A 23,305-nucleotide genomic window follows, 5' to 3' on the forward strand; every position below is an offset into this window, starting at 1 on the left:
TCAACCGTACCCTTAGTCGTACAACCCGACTACCCTATCGTACGGGTGAGTAATCTCTCCGAGTGCTATTCTCGGTGTACTGTAACAGCAAGACGGCCGACGGTTTATCTATGGCAAGGTTTCAAAGGAGCTAGGGGGCTTCCGATATACCCAGAGGGTACTTGGAAGACAGTCTGTGCGTGGTTCTGTTTAATGCGCTACTACTCGAAGGGGTACCCACAGGGGTTACAAGGGAGTCCAACAAGCGTGACCACCTCTTGTATTTCTTGCGTACATGCCTCCCCAAATCCACAGGTTTATGCGCTCAACGATAGATCCGGTGGTTTAAAGACGCCGAAACATGTCTCTAGCCAAAACAATTTTTGCTAAGAAATAGAGATCCCACCGGCCCTGGAAAGAGCTCTGATACCACTTATTATGCCCTTAACCTGCAAGACGATACCAGAATACAGAATATGTGAAGAAATATAGCTAGAACATAGAATCGTGAGAAACAACAGCAAGTATTTTATTATTTAGAAAGAAATGTTCACTTGCCTCTTCGAGGGGGCAACCTCCAATAGAGCAGAGCTCGATTACAAAATAAGACATGATGCTCCTCGCAAGGAGTCTCTATCCTTTATATATGACTCATACATTCAATACCATGGTTCTTATTAATACCATCTATCTAATACCATGGCCCATTTGCAACTAAATGTGGTCCCGTCATTAATTGCGGGTTAACCACTTACAATTATTAATATGGGCTTTATTGACTCCTTACTTAACTATAACTATGACTCGATCCAACTACATAAATAAGGGGGTTGGGGTGGGACCCTAACATCCAACCCACTCAACTTCGAATCCAATCTGGCCATCCAACGTAAACCGAATGACAGAACCCATCTCATTAAAGCTATCAAGAAATGGCAAGGATAAGCTTAAAATATTGTCACACATGGAAAAACCCATTCCATGGTAGAAAAGAAACACATGCAATCCCATGCATACCAAATATAGCAAGGAAAATACACATGCAGGTCGATACATGCAATGAAGCCTACCGTAGCTGCTTGATCTTGTCTTTCCTTGCTTGATCTTTGCTTTCTCTTGCCTTCTTTACATTTCTTGCTCCAATGCTAAAATGCTCCAAGAAACTTTAAGTATCGAAGAGTATGAGAGAGAGAGAGAGAGAGAATAATGAGAGAGCTCCAAAACTCAACTGAAAAATGGTTACCAACTGATCCTCAGAAGCCTTTTTATGAATGAGGCCTCTATTTTCTTCATTTTCCATTATTTTCCTTCATTTTCCTCCTCACATGCAACCTATGACCTTTCACCTCCCTTTTCTCCTAATTTCCATTATTTTCATAAATAATTGTGCCAAAATTGCCATTTTTCCTTTCCAAAGACTTAGCCATTGCTTTGCCAATTTCCTTAGCCATAAACAACCAAATGAACACCCCCTAGGATGTCTTTCCCAACATTCATCTTGGAATAAGTGTCCCATCGACCGTGGTTATTTTTTTGAACCTTTATTACATGGAATTTTCACGAGGGCTACTACAGAACCATCCCCCTTGGGGGACACTGTCCTCAGTATTCAATCACACATATACCTCAGTAACCTGCTGAAAGAAGATATAATGCTCATGGAGCTTTATAACATAGCTCGATACAGTATTTACAGTGAAGGACCTGCTCAAAAGCAAAAAATCATAACAACATACTGCATCGTAGACCTTTATAAGATAGCTCATTATGGTATTTACAATGATCATCCTGTTGAGTGTCAACCCACATGACATCATAACATCATGATAACATAACCACATGATAGCATAGTAACATGAAAACATAATGATAATGACATAACACCCATACCACATAGTGGAGCTTTATAACGTAGCTCATGGCGGTATTTACATCCATATACATGTGTACATATAGCAACATCACCAAAAATATATACCAATCATATACCAAACATATACTAAGACATACTAAACACCATATCTAAGCATATATTAAAACGTTATATAGCATATACCAAACCATCATAAAGCATATATCAACCACCATAAAGCATATACCGAATCACCAGAAAGAAAATACCAAACCACCATAAAGAATATACCGAATCACCATAAAGCAAATACCAAACCACTATAAAGCATATACGACACCACCATAAGGAAAATACGAAACCACCATAAATCATATAACACACCACCATATCAAAGCTACTTTCCCTCAATCGGAAAACAAGGAAGGATACATAGCCCGCATCCAATCCGCCATCTCCCATGTAGCTTCATCGGGCCCAAAGTGCTTCCATTGCACTTTCACTTGCTCGCTTGCTCGGTTCTGGAGCATGAGCATGTTTTTCTGCAATATACACTGAGTCTCCGATTGGAATTCCCCATTTGGTTCCAATTGCAATACAGACCAGTCAATCACATGATCAACATCCTTAACATACTTCTTAAGCAAAGATACATGGAAAACATCATGGGCTTTCATTGTCGGAGGCAGTGCAAGTCGATAGGCTAATGACCCAATCCTCTAAATGACATTGAAAGGTCCACAAAACCGTGGTGTCAGCTTGGCACATAATTCAATCTGCGTAAAATTTTTGCCTATCTTGTGTTGCCTTTAGCTTCTTCTTGATCAATACCCTGCTAACTGGATCACTCCAACTAATGAGAGTGTTGCAATTTTTCCCATACAATGCATCAAAAGAACTCATCCTCAATGACTCCTGATAACCGTTGTTGTATGCGAACTCTATCAAAAGGAGATACTCTTCCCACTTTCGGTGCTAATGCATCACATACATAACATAGTTATCAATCAAATGAGAAAATTAGTTAGTACTTGGTGTTTTGAGGTAGCAAAAAATCACTCGATTTGGAAAAATTGTGATTCAAAATACACCTTTTTTCTGGAGCATACTTTTGGCACTTTATTTTTATTTTTTTTATGTATCAAGTATGAACATTTTTTTTAAATGTTAGTGATTTTCAAGTTGATTTTGAAAGGTGTTGATGCAACGTCAACACATTTTTTTAGAGGGCTTACTTTTGACACTTTAATTTTTTTATGTATCAAGTGTGAACATTTTTTTTGTTAGTGATTTTCATCTTGATTTTGAAAAGTGCTAATGAGCATCAACCCTTTTTGTTTAAATGATTTATTTTTTACACTTTAAATTTTCTAATGTATTAAGTGAGGATAATTTTTTTTAAATGTTGGTGATTCTCATGTTGGTAAAAAAAAAAAAATGACAAAAAAAATCAAATACAAAAAAAATATAAAAAACAAAAAACCCATAAAAATGTAAAAAACAAAAACCAAAATTAACTTGTAAAAACAAAAAAAAAAAATTGAAAAAAAAATTAACGAAAAAAATAACAAAAAAAAAATATCAAAAAAAGAATTAAAAAATGACTTTTTTTTTTTCCAAAAAAAAAAAAAACTAAAACCACTCTTTTAAGTTAAAAAAACAAATAAAAATTAAAAACCTCATTAATTTTTTTTTTTAATTACCAAAAAAACATTAAGAAAAAAAAATCAATTGAAATAAAAAATAAATTAAATAAACAAAATAAAAATTTAGGAGTTTTCTTTTTTAATTAAAATTATAAAAATCTAAAAATAACATAAAATAAACTTTCAAAAAAAAAAAAAAATCCTGACAGCCACCACTGTCACCCTCCCTCTCTCTCCTCCCCCCCCCCCCCCCCCTCTCTTCCTCCCCCTCTACCTCCCTGCGCACCCCCTCCCTCACCTGCCCATCCTACCCTGCCTTCCCTCACTCCCTGACCACCCTCTCCCTACCCCACCTCCTATGCTCCCCACTTTAGCCACTTGCCAAGGGCCCAGGCAAGGCGAGGAGGGCAAAGTGGGGAGGGGAGAGGGTGGGCAGGGAGTGAGGAAGGGGGGCTGGGGCTGGGGTGGGGTGGGGTGGCTAGGGGAGGAAGGGGATGGGCGAGGAGCGTGGGAGGAGGGCTGGAGTGGGGCGGAGAGGAAGGGGCGAGGCGTTGGGTAGGGAGGGAGTGGGAAGTGGAGGGAGAGAGGGCAGCGATGGGGTGGGGTAGAGGGAGAGGGAGGGGGCTGTGGTAGGTCACATGATTTTTTTATCTTTATTTTTTTTAATATTAATTATTAACTTTTTATAGTTTTAATTTTATAAATTTATAATTTAAATATTTTTTTAATTTTTTAAATATATTTTTTTAATTTTTAAATTTTAATTGTTTTGAAATTTTTATTTTAGTATTTTAAATCATTTTTTTTAACCATTTTTTATTTAAATTTTTATTTTTGGTAATTATTTAACCTTTTTTTTTAAATGAGGTTTTTGTTTTTAATTTTTATTTTTAAGTTTAAAAAATAGTTTTCTTTTTATTTATTTATTTTGTTTTTTATTTTTTTGATATTATTTATTTACTTATTGCTCTATTTAAATTTTTCATTTTTACCTTAATTTTGATTTTGTTTTTAAATTTTTATGGTTTTTTTTTTTGTTTTTTAACCTTTTTTTATATATTTTTTGATATTTGATTTATTTTTGGTCATAAATTGTCCCCTTGCCACGTCAACCGTTTGGGGCTTGGGGTGGCCAAGGAATTTCTTTTTATGTTTTATTTTATTTTTGTAACTTTTTTTTTCTTATTTTTTAATTTTTAATTTTTTATTTGGTTTTTTATCTTATTTTACTTTCTTTTTTTTTACATGGTATGGTTCATTTTTTTTTTTACATTTTATAGTTTGTTTCCTTTTTATATATTTTTTATATTTGATTTTTTTTGTCATTTTTTGTCATGTTTTTTTTATGTTTTATTACTTGTTATTATTTTTTGTTTTTATTTTTCAATATTTGAATTTTTTTTTCTTAAGTATTTTATATCTATATATATATATATATATATATATATATAGCATCTATGTTGATGCTTGTCTAGCAACTCGATCCTATTATGTGCAATTTGATAGTTGATTTTAATTTATTTGTTATAATGAATTGAGTTTGCCCCACAATGTGTTAATTTCATGGTTGGTATTTAAGTTTTCATTACAATGGGTTGAGTTCACCTACACTGCGTGTCAAATTGATAGTTGATTTTTAATTTTTTTTTTTTTTAATGTATCAAGTGGTCTTATGCTAAGATTTTAAAATCACTATAAATTTAGCATTTAAAAAAATTACTCTTGGTATAATAACTCTTTCATTCAGGGGTTCATTTTTAAAGTTTTTTTAGTCATAAAATTTTTCCATAATGTCATGCTTGAAATATTTTGAAAACTTAAGATTGTTGTGTATTCATAATCATTGTTTTTAATTCCATGGTTGAAAAATTGTCAAGATTTTAATGTTTTTCTAAGTCACGATATTTTATCTTTAATGCTATGGTTGAAAACAGTTATAAGTATTTTTTCTTAGCACCATGCCTGAAAATTGTTGGAATTTTAAGGTTTTTCAAAGAAGTGATATTTTAAATTTAATGTCATGCTTAAAAATTGTTGGAATTTTAAGGCTTTTCAAAGATGTGATATTTTATCTTTAATGTCATGCTTGAAAATCATTGGAAATTTAAATTTTTACAGAGTCGTGATATTTTATTTTTAATGTCATTATTAAAATATGTCGAAAATGTACCCCGAAAAAAAGACGTTATTCTGACATAAACACTTTTCGATTTAAATGTGTTTTTTGCACCAAACAAAATGACTTTTATTGTTTTTCACTGTTATTTTTAAAAAATATTGAAAATTTACTCTAGAAAAAAAAGATGATGCAGAATCAACACTTTTCATTTTCGGGTTGTTTTTTTTATGTTTTTTTGAGGTTTTTGGGCTCGAGTACCCATTTTGAGGTAATAGTTCCCGTTTGATCGGTAACTATGTTACATCCTCAACATATCCTCCAATATCTAGTTGATCCTCCCCATCTTTCCATTTGTCTGTGGATGATAAGTTGTGTTGAAGGCCAACTTTGTGCCCAAAACTGCAAATAACTCCTTCCAAAACTTGGAAGTGAACTTTGCATCCCTGTTTGACACAATATTCTTTGGAACACTATGGAGTCTAACCACATCTCTGATGAATACCGGTGCCACATCACTAGCTGAGAACATAGAATTCACCATAACGAAGTGTGCAACCTTTGTTAACATGTCCATAATGACCATGATGGAATCATGCTCCCTCACTGTCTTTAGAAACCCTGTGATGAAAGCCATGGAAATGAACTCCCATTTCCACTCTAAAATCATGATCAGTTGTAGCAGTCCACCTGGATGTTTACATTTTCTTTCAGTCACTAACAGTCGAAACACCTCACCATAAACTCTGTTACATCCCTCTTCAAATTCGGCCAATAGTAATATCCCTTCACTGCGCTCAGGGTATTCTGATAACTTGGGTCACCTAAATGTGGTTTCGCATGAAACTCCCTCAAGATCACCTTCTTCAGCCCACTGTTGTCTGATACATATATCTTGTCTCAGAACTTGACCAATCCATCTACTATATGACAATAATCCATACCCTATGGACCTGCACTTCTACTTGTACCTCTGCATATACTGCTACCTATACCTGTACTACTACTTGTACCTATAGCACCTGTAACTGTATTATCACCTTGTTTCAACTTGTACATAATCTCCATATACCTAGCATCCTACGGACCCTCCTGCAAGATCCTATCCTATAATTTTGTCTCATAGGAGCTCATAGCTATCAAGCGATGTACCTATACTCGTCTACCAAAAGAATCTGCCACCTTGTTCTCTTTACCTTTGATATACCCGATCTCGAAATCAAACTCGCTCATCATGGCCAACCATCTAGCATGCCTGGCGTTCAGATTCAGCTGATCAAATAAATACCTCAACCCAATGTGTTCACTCATAAGTACAAACCTCCTGCCAAGAAGATAGTGTCTCCATATCTTCAATGTATATATGATCGCTGCTAACTCAAGATCATGTGTCGGGTAGTTCTGCTCATGCTCGTTTAGTTTTTGGGACTCGTAGCATACCACCTGTGCATCCTACATAAGGTCTCCACTGATCCCTCTCTTGAAAGCATCTGTGCATACCACAAATGCTTTGTCCATATTTGTAATGCTCAAAGCTAGAATCATACTCCTTTGTCCATTCGAACTTCTTATCTTTCCTTTGGAATGATGTAATAGGATAATAAATCTTCAAGAAGTTCTTGATGAACCTCCTATAATAACCTGCTAGAGCCATGAATGATCTCACCTCATCTACACTCTTAGGAGCTACCCACTCCATGATGACACTTATCTTCTCTGGATCTAGTGCAATGCCCTCCTTAGAGAAAACATGTTCGAAGTAGTGTATGTCACTCTGAAAGAAGCTACACTTGTTGAGCTTAGCACACAACTAATGCTCTCTAAATAACCTTAATACTACTACTAAATGCTCGGCTTGCTCTTCCTCATTTTTAGAATACTATTATATCATCAAGGAACACAATAACAAACTTATCCAAATATTGATGCAACACATTATTCATCAAACAAATGAATGTAGTTGGAGAATTAGTTAAGCCAAATGGAACAACAACAAACTCATAATTCCCATACATGGTCCTGAACATAGTTTTGTATATGTCCTCTTTATTGCGTATCTTATGGTATCCTAATCTCAATTCAATCTTCGAGAACACCGTTGCTCCCTTCAGTGGATCGAACAAGTCATCAATCCTCAACAAGGGGTACCTGTTCTTGATAGTCACTTTGTTCAACTGCATGTAATCAATCCATAATCTTAGGGTACCATCCTTCTTCCTCACACACAATATTGGTGCACCTCATGGTGATACATTTGTCCTAATGTATCCCTTATCCAACATTTCCTTTAATTGCAAATTTAACTCAACCAACACAGGTGTGCTCATCTTGTAAGGTGATTTCAATGTTGGAGCTTCCCCTAGCACTAACTCAATAGAAACATCTACCTCCTTGTGAGGTGGCAACTCTGTAATGTCCTCAGGAAACACATCCTTGAATTGTTGCAAAATTGGGTACCTTCTCAACACATCTGCATCCTCAACCTCCTTACCCTTATCACTAGAGATGTGTACTACAAATAGTTTCATCCCTTCCTATGGCTATGCTTTGTTTGCATAGTTGTCACCTTCCTAACTAATGTGGATTTCTTCTTACCCTGTAAGACTCTTGGTTCTGCATTGTCATCAACACACTTGATAGCTTTGTCATAGTAGTCTATCTTGGTTTTATGAATATACAACCAATCCATGCCCAAAAACACATTGTATGATCCCAACGTAATACATTCAAATGTGTTGTTGTAGGCATACCATTCAAATAAAATATACAAGCTCTCACCCAATGATGAACTCACTTCTTTGTACCTATAGCCAACTGCACTAACCAAGACTCTGCATGAAATTCCTTACTTAAACCACACTTAACCACCAATTTAGGACTAACATAGCTATAATTAGATCCAGGTTCAATCAAAATAGAAATAACTTGATCACAAAGCTTACCGTCCATCTCAATGATAGATGTTTGATGTTCTGTTTTCCTGTTGTCCACTGCTGCATAGATACGTGGAATACTCTGACCAACATCCCCAATAGTCTATGCCTCCTATGCACTATATATCTTGGGCCTTCCACCCTAATGTTGCAGACAATCTCTCCTAGGGTGTTCTTCACCACATGTCGAACACTCCTATTGGTGTCAGTCTTGTTAGCCTGTCACTTGGATCAAATGTGCTTTTACAATGCTTGTCAAGACTATCAAAATCAAAATTTTCATGTCACTAGGTTTACATAGCAAAATTTTGGTCACTGTTTGGTTAGTCTAGAAATGAGGTCAGTCTTTTGGAAATTCACTCATGTTGTTCAACTATCACATTTTTATGGAGGTGTCATAATAAAAACATGTCAGTCATCATCATCATTCCATTTAATCTCAGGTCGTTCATTAGGTCGCTAGGGTTTCCAAAGTCCATCATTTTCATGAATATATCCAACAGTGAATAGAGCATGACAAGCAGCTCTTAAGTATTGATTTGTGAGTTATCACACATTCATCATGTTCTCATGGTCAAAAAGTTCCAGAAGAAGAAGTTCCAGCACTCAGGAAAGTGAAAAGGAAGCTCAGGTTTCAGTTGTAAAGGTAACTCTGTTTTCAAAAGTGAAAAATCAGTTTTCAAAGGTTTGTGGGTCCCATTTCTTTTTTAAAAAGAGAAATAATTTTTCCTATATAAACTCAAAAGCCCCCAAACTTGGTTCATTTACCTCCTATTCACTCTTGAGTATCGAGCTCTCCCATCCAAAAGAGAGAAAAAGTCAGTTTCTTAGGAAAATTTGGAAAAAACCTTGAGGCATTGCGCACAAGAACAAGGCACTGCACACAGGAACAAGGCGTTGCGCACGGGGCAGAGTGTCCAGAAAACGCCCAAATCTCTCCCAAATTCCATTTTTTGGCTTGCAAACTTAATTTCATTGATTTCTAAGCCAAGCAACAAGTAAGTACACCATCATTCTCCCTCATTTTCTTTTCAAAATCATCTCATGCCAATGATTCTTCAAATTAGGGTTTGTAGTGAAATTTTTCATGGGAAATGATAGGGTGATAATGGCCATTTTTATTTTTTGGTTTCTAAACATGTAAAATGTTTCCCTACACCTGTATACATGTTTAATAAACCATTTTAACCACTCAATCAACCTCAAAGCAAAATTTTACCTCTCCAAAAGTAAAACCCTAGTTCATTCCTAGAGGTTTTTGGGCATTTTTCATTACAAACTTTGTTTTTCCTCCTTGCAAGCAGATCACTCTTCCACTGCTTTTTCACTCATTTTCATCAGCTTCCAAATTTCATTTCCACCTCTTTCAAAACCTCCTTTATCATTTTTTCAAACTCCACCTTCACATCACTTCATTTTCCATTCATACCTCACACTTTTTCTCATTTCTTGCTGCTAGGGTTTTTTGTCATCATGGAGGCAGAATCTTCACCAGAGAGGAAAAGACATCATAAGGGAGGGAAAATCCTCAGATATGAGCCATCAAATTGCAATGAAATCAACTCATATCCTTTCATCAAACAGTGCTTTGAAGATGTACATTGCTTGGAGTTTTGCAAAAGGGTGAGTGAGGTGGGTTTTCAGGAGTAGTTAACAGATTGGGTGGCAACTCAGTTGAAGGGTGAAAGTGTTGTTATTGTTGGTGTTGAATTCATTTTTTTAGTGGCCTCCATTTCACTTGCAACAGGGCTACCAAACAATGGTGAATATTGGTTCAAGGGAATGAACCTAGATCTTGAATATTACAAGCCTTTCTTAAAAACACCATACAGGGAAAAACATGATCACACTATGCCTTTCAGATACTTATTGGAGAAATATGCCCCTTTGATGAAGATTATCATGAAGTTCTTTACATGTGAAGGAAGATTCTCCAGGTTGTATGCTTATCATTTTCGCCTCCTAATGCACTTCACCTCTCAGAAGCCACTCAACATGTGTAACTACCTATTCAGGAGCATTTCCAAAATGTCAAAGAAAATACAAATGAATAACAAGGAGCACTACCCAAGCCTATTTCATCATAGTATAATCAAGGCTACAGTCCTTCACCAATTTGCAGAGAAAGGTATGACTTGGGAAACCTTTTTGGAAACTGCCCTGAAATGGCATGAGGCCAATGTAGTAGCGCAAGCCTCTAGCATACCAAAACAACAAATGGAAGTGGGGTCCTCTAGCAAATTAGTTGAGAAAACTCAAGTACCTAAGCCTGAGGTGACTAAGGTGTACAAGAGAGGATAGAGGCTTGTGTTTTCTTCTCATGGGGAGAAAGGGGCCAAGCCTTCTTCATCGACAAAGCAGGGACCGACAGTGAAATATAAAGACACAGTTGAGAATGAGTTTGAGCTAGTTGATTTGGAGCAACAGGATCAAACTTCAAGCATGAAATAGACAATCAGAGATAAATACTATCAAAACAAGGAGCTTACAGTCAATATGGAAAGAGCTAGATACGTCATTTCATTCCTTGAACAGGAGAATAGTCAGCTCAAAGCAAAGGAATTGATCATGGAAAAGAACAAGCCAATTTATTGCAGCTTGAAGGATCAAAAGGGAAAGGTAAGAGGAAAAGGCCAAGAACAAAGGGCCTAAAGAAGGCATCACAAGTAGAGGAAGAACACATCCTGTTGAATGAAGACAGACATGGAAGATAGAATTACTCTTGATATGAATCAAGACAATGAGTATTGGCTCAATAGGGTGAATCAACACTTGGGGAAGCTACGTGAGAAGGCAAACAGAGATAATAAGTTTCTTATACATATGGCGCACCACTACCAGGCTCAAAACATGATTGCCAATGTCAAGGTAAAGAAGCTTGAAAACAAGCTCAAGGAAGCCAAAAAAGACCAAAAATATGAGGGAAACTTGGAGATGCTTGCCGAAGCATCTGTGAAGGTCTAACAAACATATTTTTATAGCTTCCAGTGAATTTTAAGCAAATTCTGAGCACTTTTAGTTTTTTGAGAATTTTTTAGCTAAATTCAGAAAATCAGCAGCTCCAGGTGCTGTGCTTTTTCCTCAGGCATCTATTTTAGGAAAGGTCTACATTTCTTGAAAGCTCTTGCCATCCTATAAAAATCAATTTACTCATATTTTACAGAGGTGGCTCAGTTTTGGAGAAAAGTGCAAAAAAGTGGCAAAAAACTAGCATTCTGGACCCTTTTTTGACAGGCACTGCACACCTGGAGTGACCTTGGGAGAATGGATTTTTGAAGGCCTTCCCATGATCCCAATTAAAAATTCAAACTGTTCTAGAAACTAGACATGAAGGGATAGTTTACCGTTCTATTAGATTTTTATTTTGACCTTTGGAAGGCACCTCACAATTTGCTCAAAGTCGGTGTCATGCTTCTGCATTTTTCTGTGTTTTAATTTGCAAATTTCACTGTGTAAATTTTTTAATTTCTAGTTTGACTTAGTCAAAGTCAAGATTCTCTATGTAATGGCACTATTTTCGAGGCTAGGTGATGTAGACATGAATAAATGTACATCATAAGTTGTTTTGATGTTTATTAGGCCTCATAAAGGAAGCAAACTCCTAAAAAAACTCTCCAAGAAGTGTTTGAGTTTCACCTTCTCACTCTCACATGTTGGTTGAGAGAATCTTGGAGTCAGTTCCTCCACCAAGAAATTCGACTCCTGAAGGTGGACAAGTGGTCTAGGAGAGTCTATATGTATCATTTATCTTTCAAAGAGAAGGCCTGAACTTTTTGTGGAGGAGGCTTGCATGTAATCATCTTTTCAGCTAATGCAGAGACAGTTGCATCTATTTTCAAGGAACTCTAGCCTAGTGAGTTCATGGTGTTTGTTCTTCATTCTATTTTTTTTCTAAAGTTCAAAACATCTTTATCTACATGATATCTCTTCTTTCTATGGATGCCTTGCAGTGAAATATACAAAATTCTTGTTTCTCAAGCTCTATTATCTAGTTTTCATAGTTATGTTTATGTATTCCTAAGCTAATGAAATCATGTTTACTTATGCTCATTAGCTTCTTCTACATTTTAACTTCTATACTACACTGACAATATTCTAAATACACCATGGCTTCTGATATTTAGCTCCTTCTCATATTTTCTCCTAGACTCCTACAACCTAGACCTATTTGTGGCTGCAAACCCTAAGTTCAGCAAACCCTCAAACCCAAATTTTCACAAACAAAAAAACAAATATATATATATATATATATATATATATATATAGCCTAAAACTCGCTTTCTTTAAATTCATATCACTAATAAGAGACTTAGAGAGATCCCTCTCATGCTCAGTAAGCCTAGCTACTGAGCTGAAGTGGTTTGAGGTTACCCTTCTCGATTTCCTTTTCAGCCATAGGAAATTGTAAGGACTAACAACTCCAACCAACCAGTTCCCTCACCTCTATGTTGATGTTGCCACAATGGCCCATGTCCCTCTCTAGCTGCATTAAAATTCTTTTGCAGTGACAAGTTTTCTTTCTCATCTACATGCGAAGGCCTTGTCCTCTTAGGCTGCCATTTACCTTTACCTTTGTCCTTTCTTTTCCATCCATGATGAGATTCATTCTTACGTGTTGATTGTTAATAGAAATACTTCAATTTCCCAATAACTTCCTCAAGTGAACAAGGCTCATCATACTCAATCTTATTTCTAAACGCTAATGGAAAACCATTGACAAATATATGAACTTTAGCCTTCTCATCAGTAAGATATGGTACATATCTCAATAGCTCTAAAAACTTGGTGATTTACTCTTCATATGTTATTGATCCCATATTTATCTCATAGAATTCTTTAGGCTTACTGTTGTAATACCTCTTTGACAAGTACTTCTTCCTGAAAAGCCTCATGAACTACCAACAAATCAAGTCATCTATCTTGATGTCTCTGACCCACTTAACATCTTCCCACCAGATGTCTGCTTTACCTTTCAAGCTGAAGATAGTTATTCTAGACTTCATGTTATCTGTGTACTCATGCAATTCAAAGAATTTGTTCATCCCAAGTATCCAAGCCTTTGCATCTTCTGCCTTATTCATGTCTCCATAAAAATTAGGTGGCTTCGCTTTCTTACATTCATTCGGTAAGTATCCACTATCACTCCTCCTGTAAGGATGATAAAACTGATGATCATGATGTCTATCAGAACCAAAACTAGAATAGTACCTATGATCGTCACCCCTACTATTCGGACTATCCAACAAACTACCATCTCTCACTATATCGGATCTATCTGACCTGTGTCAACCAAGAGATCTGTTTCCATATGACCCATTAGTTCCATCCTCCTATCCATGGTTGATCCGAAGCGGCCCTTGTCATTGCAATTCTGACAAACTCTGAAGAAGTATAGCATAAACTCCGCTTGTTTCTCTTATGCCTAAATGATCCGGTCATTATTTTCCTTACAACTCCTTCTCTCTTCCTTCAAGCTCCTCAATGTAATTGCCAAATTGGAAGGATTCCCAACACCATAATGCTCTTTGGATTCATAGGGAGATTCTTTGTAGTCAACTATCTTGCTAGCCATTTGAGATTTCTTCCTGCAATGCATAATATGTCAGATAAACCAAATCAAAATAAACCAATGTACCTTGGTATAGCTCTGGGAGGGTACTTTGTCTTCAAGATCACCAAATTAGCATGATATATGTATAACACAATCATAACAGCATATAGACATGCACAATAAATTTATCAACACCTACGAATCACTTTAGTTAGAGTACAATCATCAATGCAAGACCATATCAACAATGCATGCTATGACCTCATTCATGACAACAACCATTACTTGATTGTACACATTTCTGCATGCAACCAACAATATGCATAAGCAATGCCAAACCAATTACAGATACGCATAAGTGCATGTAATCGAGCATAAGTGATCAAATCTTTTAATCAACCTAAAAGACTGATACACATAAGAAAAATATTCAAGAATGTAACATAACATACAAGAATGTAAGTAGTTGACATAAAATCAGCATATAAGTGACATATAATCCATATACAGTCAGTCACATACTTATGGCAAATGCATTCCACAAAAGAAATATCAAATTCTCCATGATAACCATACTACAACCATAGTCAATCATCAAGAAAATGCAACAAGCACATGGTATGCAAGTGTAAGAGACACATGCAATTGACATGCATGCATGACCAATGCACCGCCCATCTAGTTCGAGAGTTGGAACATGCTCTGATGCCACTCTATAAAACCCTCCTCCCACATCTACGCAAGTAACTAGCCAGCTAGGGTAAATATGTGATGTGAGGCTAATATGATGGGATTAGACCTCCTATGTTACCTTAAGGAGGTGGAATCAATGGAATTATAACACACAAACATCCAACACCAGTTGCAGGACCCACGGGAACCAAAGAAGCATTTTAGAAAACTTACCCCTAGGTCCTACTGCAGTTTTGACCAACCTAGGCCAGAGTAACGCTCCCAAGACACAACCCAAGCGAGTTATAATGCTCTCCAACATTTAGCCAAATGCGTTAGTCTCTAGGCTTGTTTGGTCATCATTCTAGGATTTGAGCCACCTTTTCAGGTCCACAACCTAGAACACTGCCCAGAATTGGATGATAACTTAAAACTGGTAAAAGTATATGTAAATAATGATGCCAAAGTAATGAACTCAACAAGACCATATCCAGACCCCTACTAGCCATGCCAAGCATTGTGTCAAACATATCATCAACATGTAATCTACAGGTGTAAACAACTGATTTAAGTGTAGGGATCTCATACTTATCTGAGAATTGGCATGAACCATTGCTTCCTCATGTCATTTGTTGTCTATCATTTATTATGACATAGATACATTATCCATTTATAAACAAGTAAAAACATGATGAGAGCCATACATGGATGTTTACACAACACATACATATAACCAGCATAATAGGAACATAAATACCATAAACATATCAGCCATGAAAATCCATATATACATCAGTACATTTGCACATCAAAATCAATGTAAATAATTTCTCATTAATAAATGCAATGAACGAACCTAAGATGGGACTACCACATTCCACTCGACCATAGATTGGTTGAACCAAGTCTCTCTTCACCCAATCACCTCAGTGCCATATTCCAATCACGAATGTGGGACTCATAGAACACATAAAAAAAAACAACCAATATGGATGCCACCCGAGTTGTCTGCCTACATCGTGAGGAATTTGAGTGTCTCCTAGTCTCTCAGGCTTTACCGTGCATCCACATTCTGATCCATGGATCACTAGGCCCTATATGGAGACATACTCTCCATGCTTTATCGTGTATTCCGTCCCAAAACCACTAGGCCAAAAAGAGAGAAAATATACCTCTTGGCTTTACTGTATATCCTGCCATTCACTAGCAAGGATTCCTAGGTGCACCAAGGCATACAATCTGGCTTTACTGCAACCCACAGTCTAGTTCAGGGGTTACTATGCTAGTGGCTTCATGATCCTTAGTCCAGTTCAGGGACCACTACACCATGTGTTTATCAATTCAGAGATCTACCCCACTCAGCTTCAAATCCAATCTGGCCATACCACATAAACCAAATGAGAGAACCCATCTCATCAAAGCTGTCATGAAATGGCAAGGATAGGCTGAAAATAATGTCACACTTGGAGAAACCCATGCCATGGTAGAAAAGAAACAAATGCAATCCCATGCTTACCAAATCTAGCAAGGAAAATACACATGCAAGTTGATACCTGCAATAAAACTTGTTGTAGCTGCTTGATCCTACCTTTCCCTGCTTGATCTTTGCTTTCTCTTGCATTCTTTTCCTTTCTTGCTCCAATGCCAAAATGCTCCAAGAAACTCTAAGTATCCAAGAGTATGTGAGAGAGAGAGAGAGAGAGAGAATAATGAGAGAGCTCCAAAACTCAACTGACAAAAGGTTACCAACTGATCCTCATAAGCCTTTTTATGAATGAGGCCTATATTTTCTTCATTTTCCTACTCACATGCAACATGTGACCTTTCACCTCCATTTTCTCCTAATTTCCATTATTTTCATAAATAATTGTACCAAAATTGCCATTTTTCCATTCCAAAGCCCTAGCCATTGTATTTCCAATTTCCTTAGCCATAAACAACCAAATGAACACCGCCTAGGATGTCTTGCCCAACATTCAGCTTGGAATAAGTGTTCCATCGACCGTGGTTATTGTTTTTTTTATTACATGGAATTTTCACCAGGGTTGTTACAAAACCCTTCCCCTCTGGGGACACCATCCTCGATGTTGAATCACACATATACCTCAGCAATCTACTAAAAGAATACATACTGCTCATGGAGTTTTATAACATAGCTCGATGCAGTATTTACAATGAAGGACCTAGTCAAAAGAAAAACACCATAACAACATATTGCATCCTGGAGCTTTATAACATAGCTCATGGCAGTATTTACATCCATATACATGTGTACATATAGCAACATCACCAAAAATATATACCAAAAGCATATACTAATCATATACCAAAACATATACTAAGACATATACTAAACACCATATCTAAGCATATATTAAAACGCTATATAGAATATACCAAACCATCATAAAGCATATACAAACCACCATAAATAATATACCGAATCACCATAAATCAAATACCAAACCACCATAAATCATATACTGAATCACCATAAGGCAAATACGAAACCACCATAAAGCATATACCACACCACCATTGTTATGCAACCAACTCACAAAATAGAAGAAAAGATAGATCGACAACTTCAAAATAAGTCTCTCCGAGGGGGAACCTCCTTTAAATTACACAAATTAACAATTATTTGATGATACAAATGACAATACCTCCTTTCTATTATAGGAGTCTAAGGGGTCACAATATAATCAAAGTCGACATAACAATAATAATGTAAGAGCACAAAAATAATAATAGTGGGCTTCTATGGGGCACAACAATAACAATATGGGGACTACATGGGCACAACAATACAATAAGGGGCTACAATAGTAGTATAGCGACCTATCATGCCCCTCTCCTTCAAAAAGTGTTTTTCTCAATGCTTGAGTAGTTTTGGATGCTTCTATATAAAATTCTCATCCTCCCATGAAGAATCTTCAATAGTTAAGTTCTTCCACTTGATGAGATATGCTGAAATTGATCGATTTCATAGTTTTCAAGTTCTTATTTCCATGACTGCTTCAGGTTCTATTATGATTTTTCCTTCCTCATCAAGTTCTAGAAATATTGTTTGAAATGGGAGCTTATCACCTATAACCTTCCTTAAGCATGAAACATGGAACTAGGTGCACTGGAGAAGATGCAGAAAGCTCCAATTTGTATGCCATATTATCAATCTTTTGTAACACCTTGTAAGGACCATAGTACTTTGGTGATAATTTATCATCCTTCTTAGCTTGCTTGAGGGACATTTGTTTGTATGATTGTAGCTGTAGAAATATCATTTACCCTTATATTCAATTTTTGGAAGTCCTTAATGTGCTTTGACATTGAAACCTTTTGTTTGAGATTTATCAATTGGATAAATAAGGTGTTTATCTTTGTATCCTCATAATCTGCTACATTTCCTCCATGAAAATTGACCAGGTGACAAGTGGTTTACGAGAACAAAACCCTCTATACCATACAAACTAATTCGGTTCTAAATATAAAGATGAAATACATATGTTTTTTTCTATTTTTCACGTCATGTAGATCAAAATATTGCTCCAAATATAGTATCCAAGTTATCGGATTCTTGCTATCAAACTTCCTCATCTCTACCTTTCTGTCATTAGGAACCCTTTCTTGTAGCAACTTTGTCCAACCTTCCTTCAAACCATCTCTATCTTTCTTCAAATCCTTTATGTTTCCTTTTGATTTTGATTCTATACCATCGATATTAGATTCCACGCCATAGATAAAATCATTTATATTAGCTTCAATCTCATTCTTCAAATCATCCATCCAATTTTGCTTACTAGGTGTTTCTATTTTCTTGATTTGAGTCATTCTTTTTCTTGATTTTCAGAGCTCGATATTGAGATGATTGTAACTCTGTAATTTTAGATCTTGAAGTTCTCAAATTGTATCTTGTGGTATCCCTATGAGTCCTCTTTACAACCCCACACATTAGATCAAGATTGGATTCTCCAAGAAAGCGTTATCCCCAATCTCCCATGATGACCTAATTATAGATTAGTTTAGTAGAATGAACTTGTACGAAGTTCCACGTGTCATTATTTTGACCTTCAGCCCTAAAACCGATATCCCACAAAATATATTTTGTCCTCTTTCTTTCAATGTTTACAAAATTTTAATCCGATGCTTAGAGAGAAAGTTATGACGATTTTCCCAAGGTCACCTGTTTGAGATGGAATTCAGGAGCTTGCCAAAACCGTAACTTCCTTAGATCAGATCTCCTAAACTGTAGAGGGACAAGATATTAAATTTGGACACGAGGTTCATAGATATTTATTCTCAAATGAGTTTTAATTTTATCTTCTGAAAGTTTGTAGAAAAAAAAGTTATAGTGAACATTCCACGATGACTTGTTTGAAGTAGCAAAACCCTAGAATCTAAAGCTCTGATACCAAATGTTTTGCAACCAACTCAAAAAATAGAAGAAAAGATAGATCAACAACTTCAAAATAAGCCTCTTCGAGGGGGAAACCTCTTTTAAATTACACAAATGAACAATTCTTGGATGATAGAAATGACAAGACCTCCTTTCTATATATAGGAGTCTAAGGGGTCACAATATAATCAGAGTCGATATAGCAATAATAATGTAAGGGCACAACAATATCAATAGTGGGCTTCTTTGGGGCACAATAATAATATTATGGGGACTAAATGGGCACAACAATACAATAAGGAGGCTACACTAATAACAACAAGGGGCTACACTGGTAGTATAGGGACCTAACAACCATAAAGAAAATACTAAACCACCATAAAGTATATACCACACTACCATATCAAAGATGCTTTACCTCAATCATAAAACAAGGAAAGATACATAGGCCGCATCTGATATGCCATCTCCCATGTAGCTTCATCAGGCACAAAGTGTTTCCATTGCACTTTAACTTGCTCAATTTCTCAGTTCCTGAGCATGAGCACCTTTTTCTACAATATACATTGAGGCTCCAGCTAGATTTCTCCATCTGGTTCCACCTGCAATACAGACCAATTAATCATGTGATCAACATCCTTAACATACTTCTTAAGAAAGGATACATGGAAAACATTATGGACTTTCATTTCCAGAGATAGTGCAAGTCAATAAGACACTAGCCCAATCCTCTCAATGATACTGAAGGGTCCACAAAACCATGGTGCCATCTTGGTGTAGAAATTTTGAATAATTTAACACATATTCACAGAGATTATCCTGATCATACAATTATAAGCGGAACATGTATAATACATAATCTCCTCTACGTTGATCATCAATTTACAGAAGCAGAAACATTCACAGGCGCACATAGAAGCATCAATCAAACTCATTAACACAGTATGTATCCCGGGGAAAGCATCTCGCTAAAAACCCCACACTATCTGTATATTATATTGATTGAATCATGTAACATTACAAAGTACAATGCTTATCACAATCAATCCAGTACCAGCTCCACCTGTTACACACAATACAGCTCAGATTTGATCTCCAAATCTTCCCCGCTGCTTGCCTGCCTCCACAACTCAATACCTGCTCAAGAATTGATGAGAATGGCTTCCCAAACTTGTATTTCACCTCAAAATAATCACACACACTTTGTTGGACGTGAGCAAAGGCTACAATACTGGGAAAATACGTGAGCAAACTCATTGGCATACTCAATCCCTTGATTGTGCAAGATCTGGTGCACAACTATAGTCACAACTGATAGCAATCTGATTCTCTACCACCTGTCCCTGTTGAACTGAACATGCACTGACATGCAACTGAGTTAACTGATGTATTCTATAGTTTCATTACGAGTTAATAACTTGTGAATTAATTAATAACTAATTCACCCAACTCATCTCTAGTCTATTGATCAGTTAGACTAAATACAACTAGTTTAACAAAGCTAAACTGAACACAACTCCATCAACTGTACCTCCAGTCCACTAAACTCAACTCACTTGAGTTCTAACTGAAGTCATGCATGCAACAACTCAACTGACTCATAAGAAAAGCATATTTCCTTCTGACAGCTGCATGTGCCACCTCTGTAGCTCAAACTGAAGTGCTCCAATATAATAAGATCAAGTTTATAGTCCAAATATTATTATGAGACAATAATATTTGACTTTTCTATTTTTGACAGCCAGTCTAAAAATAGACTTTGATCACTCACACTGTGATCACTCACACTTTGATAAAAAATAGAAGTCCTTCTATTTTTCCCAACTTGACCAATCATCCATAAACAGCAACCTGCAATCCATAGACATGATCCATATGTCTAAAAATAGACATAGTCTAAAAATAGACTTGCACCAAAAATAGCTTGCGGGCCCACTTAGTGAAGGCGACTCTTTTCACTAAGCTCCATCATCTTGTTGCACTCTCAACAAGCATTTCTTGTTGCACACTTTTCAACACTGCCTCTCAACAAGAAAGGCTTCCTCTCAAACCCGATCCTGTAACTCTGGAATGTTCTCCATGCAACACATCTGGCTGGTCCACTTGCTCTGTCATCAAAGTCTCTGACTGCTATTGCCTCTGTCGACTGAAACTCTACATCTCTGTGCTCTTCAGTATCTGACTGCTCTAGCCTCTATCACTTTGATCTCTGACTGCATCCGTGCTGCTGCTGGTTCTATCTCCCAGCATTGCATCCGCACTGCACCTCCCAACTGACCTCCCTGTTGGGCTAGAAACACCCTTTGATGCTGAAGCTCTACCTGTTGCTGACAAGTGCTCCCTCTCTGACATCTGCGCTACTGAAACATCTCCATGCATCTCGCACCATTGCACACCTCTCTGCGCCACCTAGCACTGTGCAAAACACTTGTGCCTCTCGCATTGCTACAGCCTGCTAGCTATGCGTTGTCCTAGGATTCCCTGCACTGTCGCTCTCTCTGCTGCTCCATCCGCATCTGTCTCTACCCAATCAGTCAGTTCCTGCTACTACACATCGGGGCTCCCGTAGCAAGGTCTCATCCAAGAGGTTGGGTACCTCAAGGATCCTGCCCCTCCTCCTTGGGACAATCAATCCACATGACCCCACCTCCTACCTGGAGGTATGCCTGCATGCGATCCTTCAACCCATCTGGCTCGAAGTTTCCCCCTATTGGAGGTCTCTGGATGAGTAGATGTCTCTACTCGATCTCCTCTCAGCTTCCCCTGTTGTGGCTCCTCCACAACCTCCTGAAGCTGCTGCACCAATCGTGGCTCCTCCACAATCGTCTGAGACTTCTTCTGGCTCTGCATGTTGAGAGGTAATATACGCTCCCTCTCAACCACCAAGTCCTCATCAGTTGCCTCGCTGCTCAAGGCTTCACATGCATTTTGAACCTCAAGATCATACATGTTCCTGACTCGTGAACCAATCTCATGACAACGAAAGCATCTCACCTTCGACTTGTCAACCTTCTTCCCATCATTGGAAGAACTGGATTCGGAAAGAGAACCCTTCTCCTTCCCCTTCTTCACCTTACTCGCTAAGGCACAGTTCTCCTCATCTTGCATGGATGAAGAACCGTCTCTGGTGCTCCGTCTAATCTCCTCCTGCACAAGATCCGACCAAAGTCTCTCCCATCCTGGCAGTTTCTCCCTTCCATTCACCGAGTCCTGGTAGCTATGCCAACTCTTAGGAAGGTCAAGGAGTCCTAGACTCACCATCCTCATCCGAAAGTCACCCCCACACTTCCCAGCTCATCCCGGCATTGGGTGAACTTCGTGAGATACTGGGGCATACTGTCTCCATTCTCACACTGAATGTTTCTGAGTTTTATCTCTTGCTTTGGAATTAAATTCGAATTCCACCAGCTCAAAACTCAACCGCTTCTGATCTAGAATTCGTGAGAACAAAGTATTTCTTGTACAGAGATTGACTGTCTGGGCATTCACCGGATATCTCACCTTCCAAAAGAAGGATGAATCCAGAGGCTACCTGGCCCGATTACAGACTCTGCCTGAAGAAATAAAATGTAAACACTTTCTGAATAATAGATCCGATGATCAATCCTCACTTGATATCCTGTAAAAATCTCTTCTACAAATCAAGCAGCTCCGATACCATGTAGAAATTTTGAATAATTTAACACATATTCATAGAGATTATCCTGATCATACAATTATAAGCGGAACATGTATAATACATAATCTCCTCTACGTTGATCATCAATTTACAGAAGCATAAACATTCACAGGCGCACATAGAAGCATCAATCAAACTCATTAACACAGTATGTATCCCGGGGAAAGCATCTCGCTAAAAACCCCACACTATCTATATATTATATTGATTGAATCTTGTAACATTACAAAGTACAATGCTTATCACAAGCAATCCAGTACCAGCGCCACCTGTTACACACAATACAGCTCAGATCTGATCTCCAAATCTCCCCCGCTGCTTGCCTGCCTCCACAACTCAATACCTGCTCAAGAATTGATGAGAATGGCTTCCCAAACTCGTATTTCACCTCAAAATAATCACTCACACTTTGTTGGACGTGAGCAAAGGCTACAATACTGGGAAAATACGTGAGCAAACTCATTGGCATACTCAATCCCTT

This window comes from Pinus tabuliformis, chromosome 8 (genome assembly GCF_031772625.1).
Source record: "Pinus tabuliformis cultivar Carrire ecotype Pingquan chromosome 8, CPIR1, whole genome shotgun sequence".
Classification (NCBI taxonomy): domain Eukaryota; kingdom Viridiplantae; phylum Streptophyta; class Pinopsida; order Pinales; family Pinaceae; genus Pinus; species Pinus tabuliformis.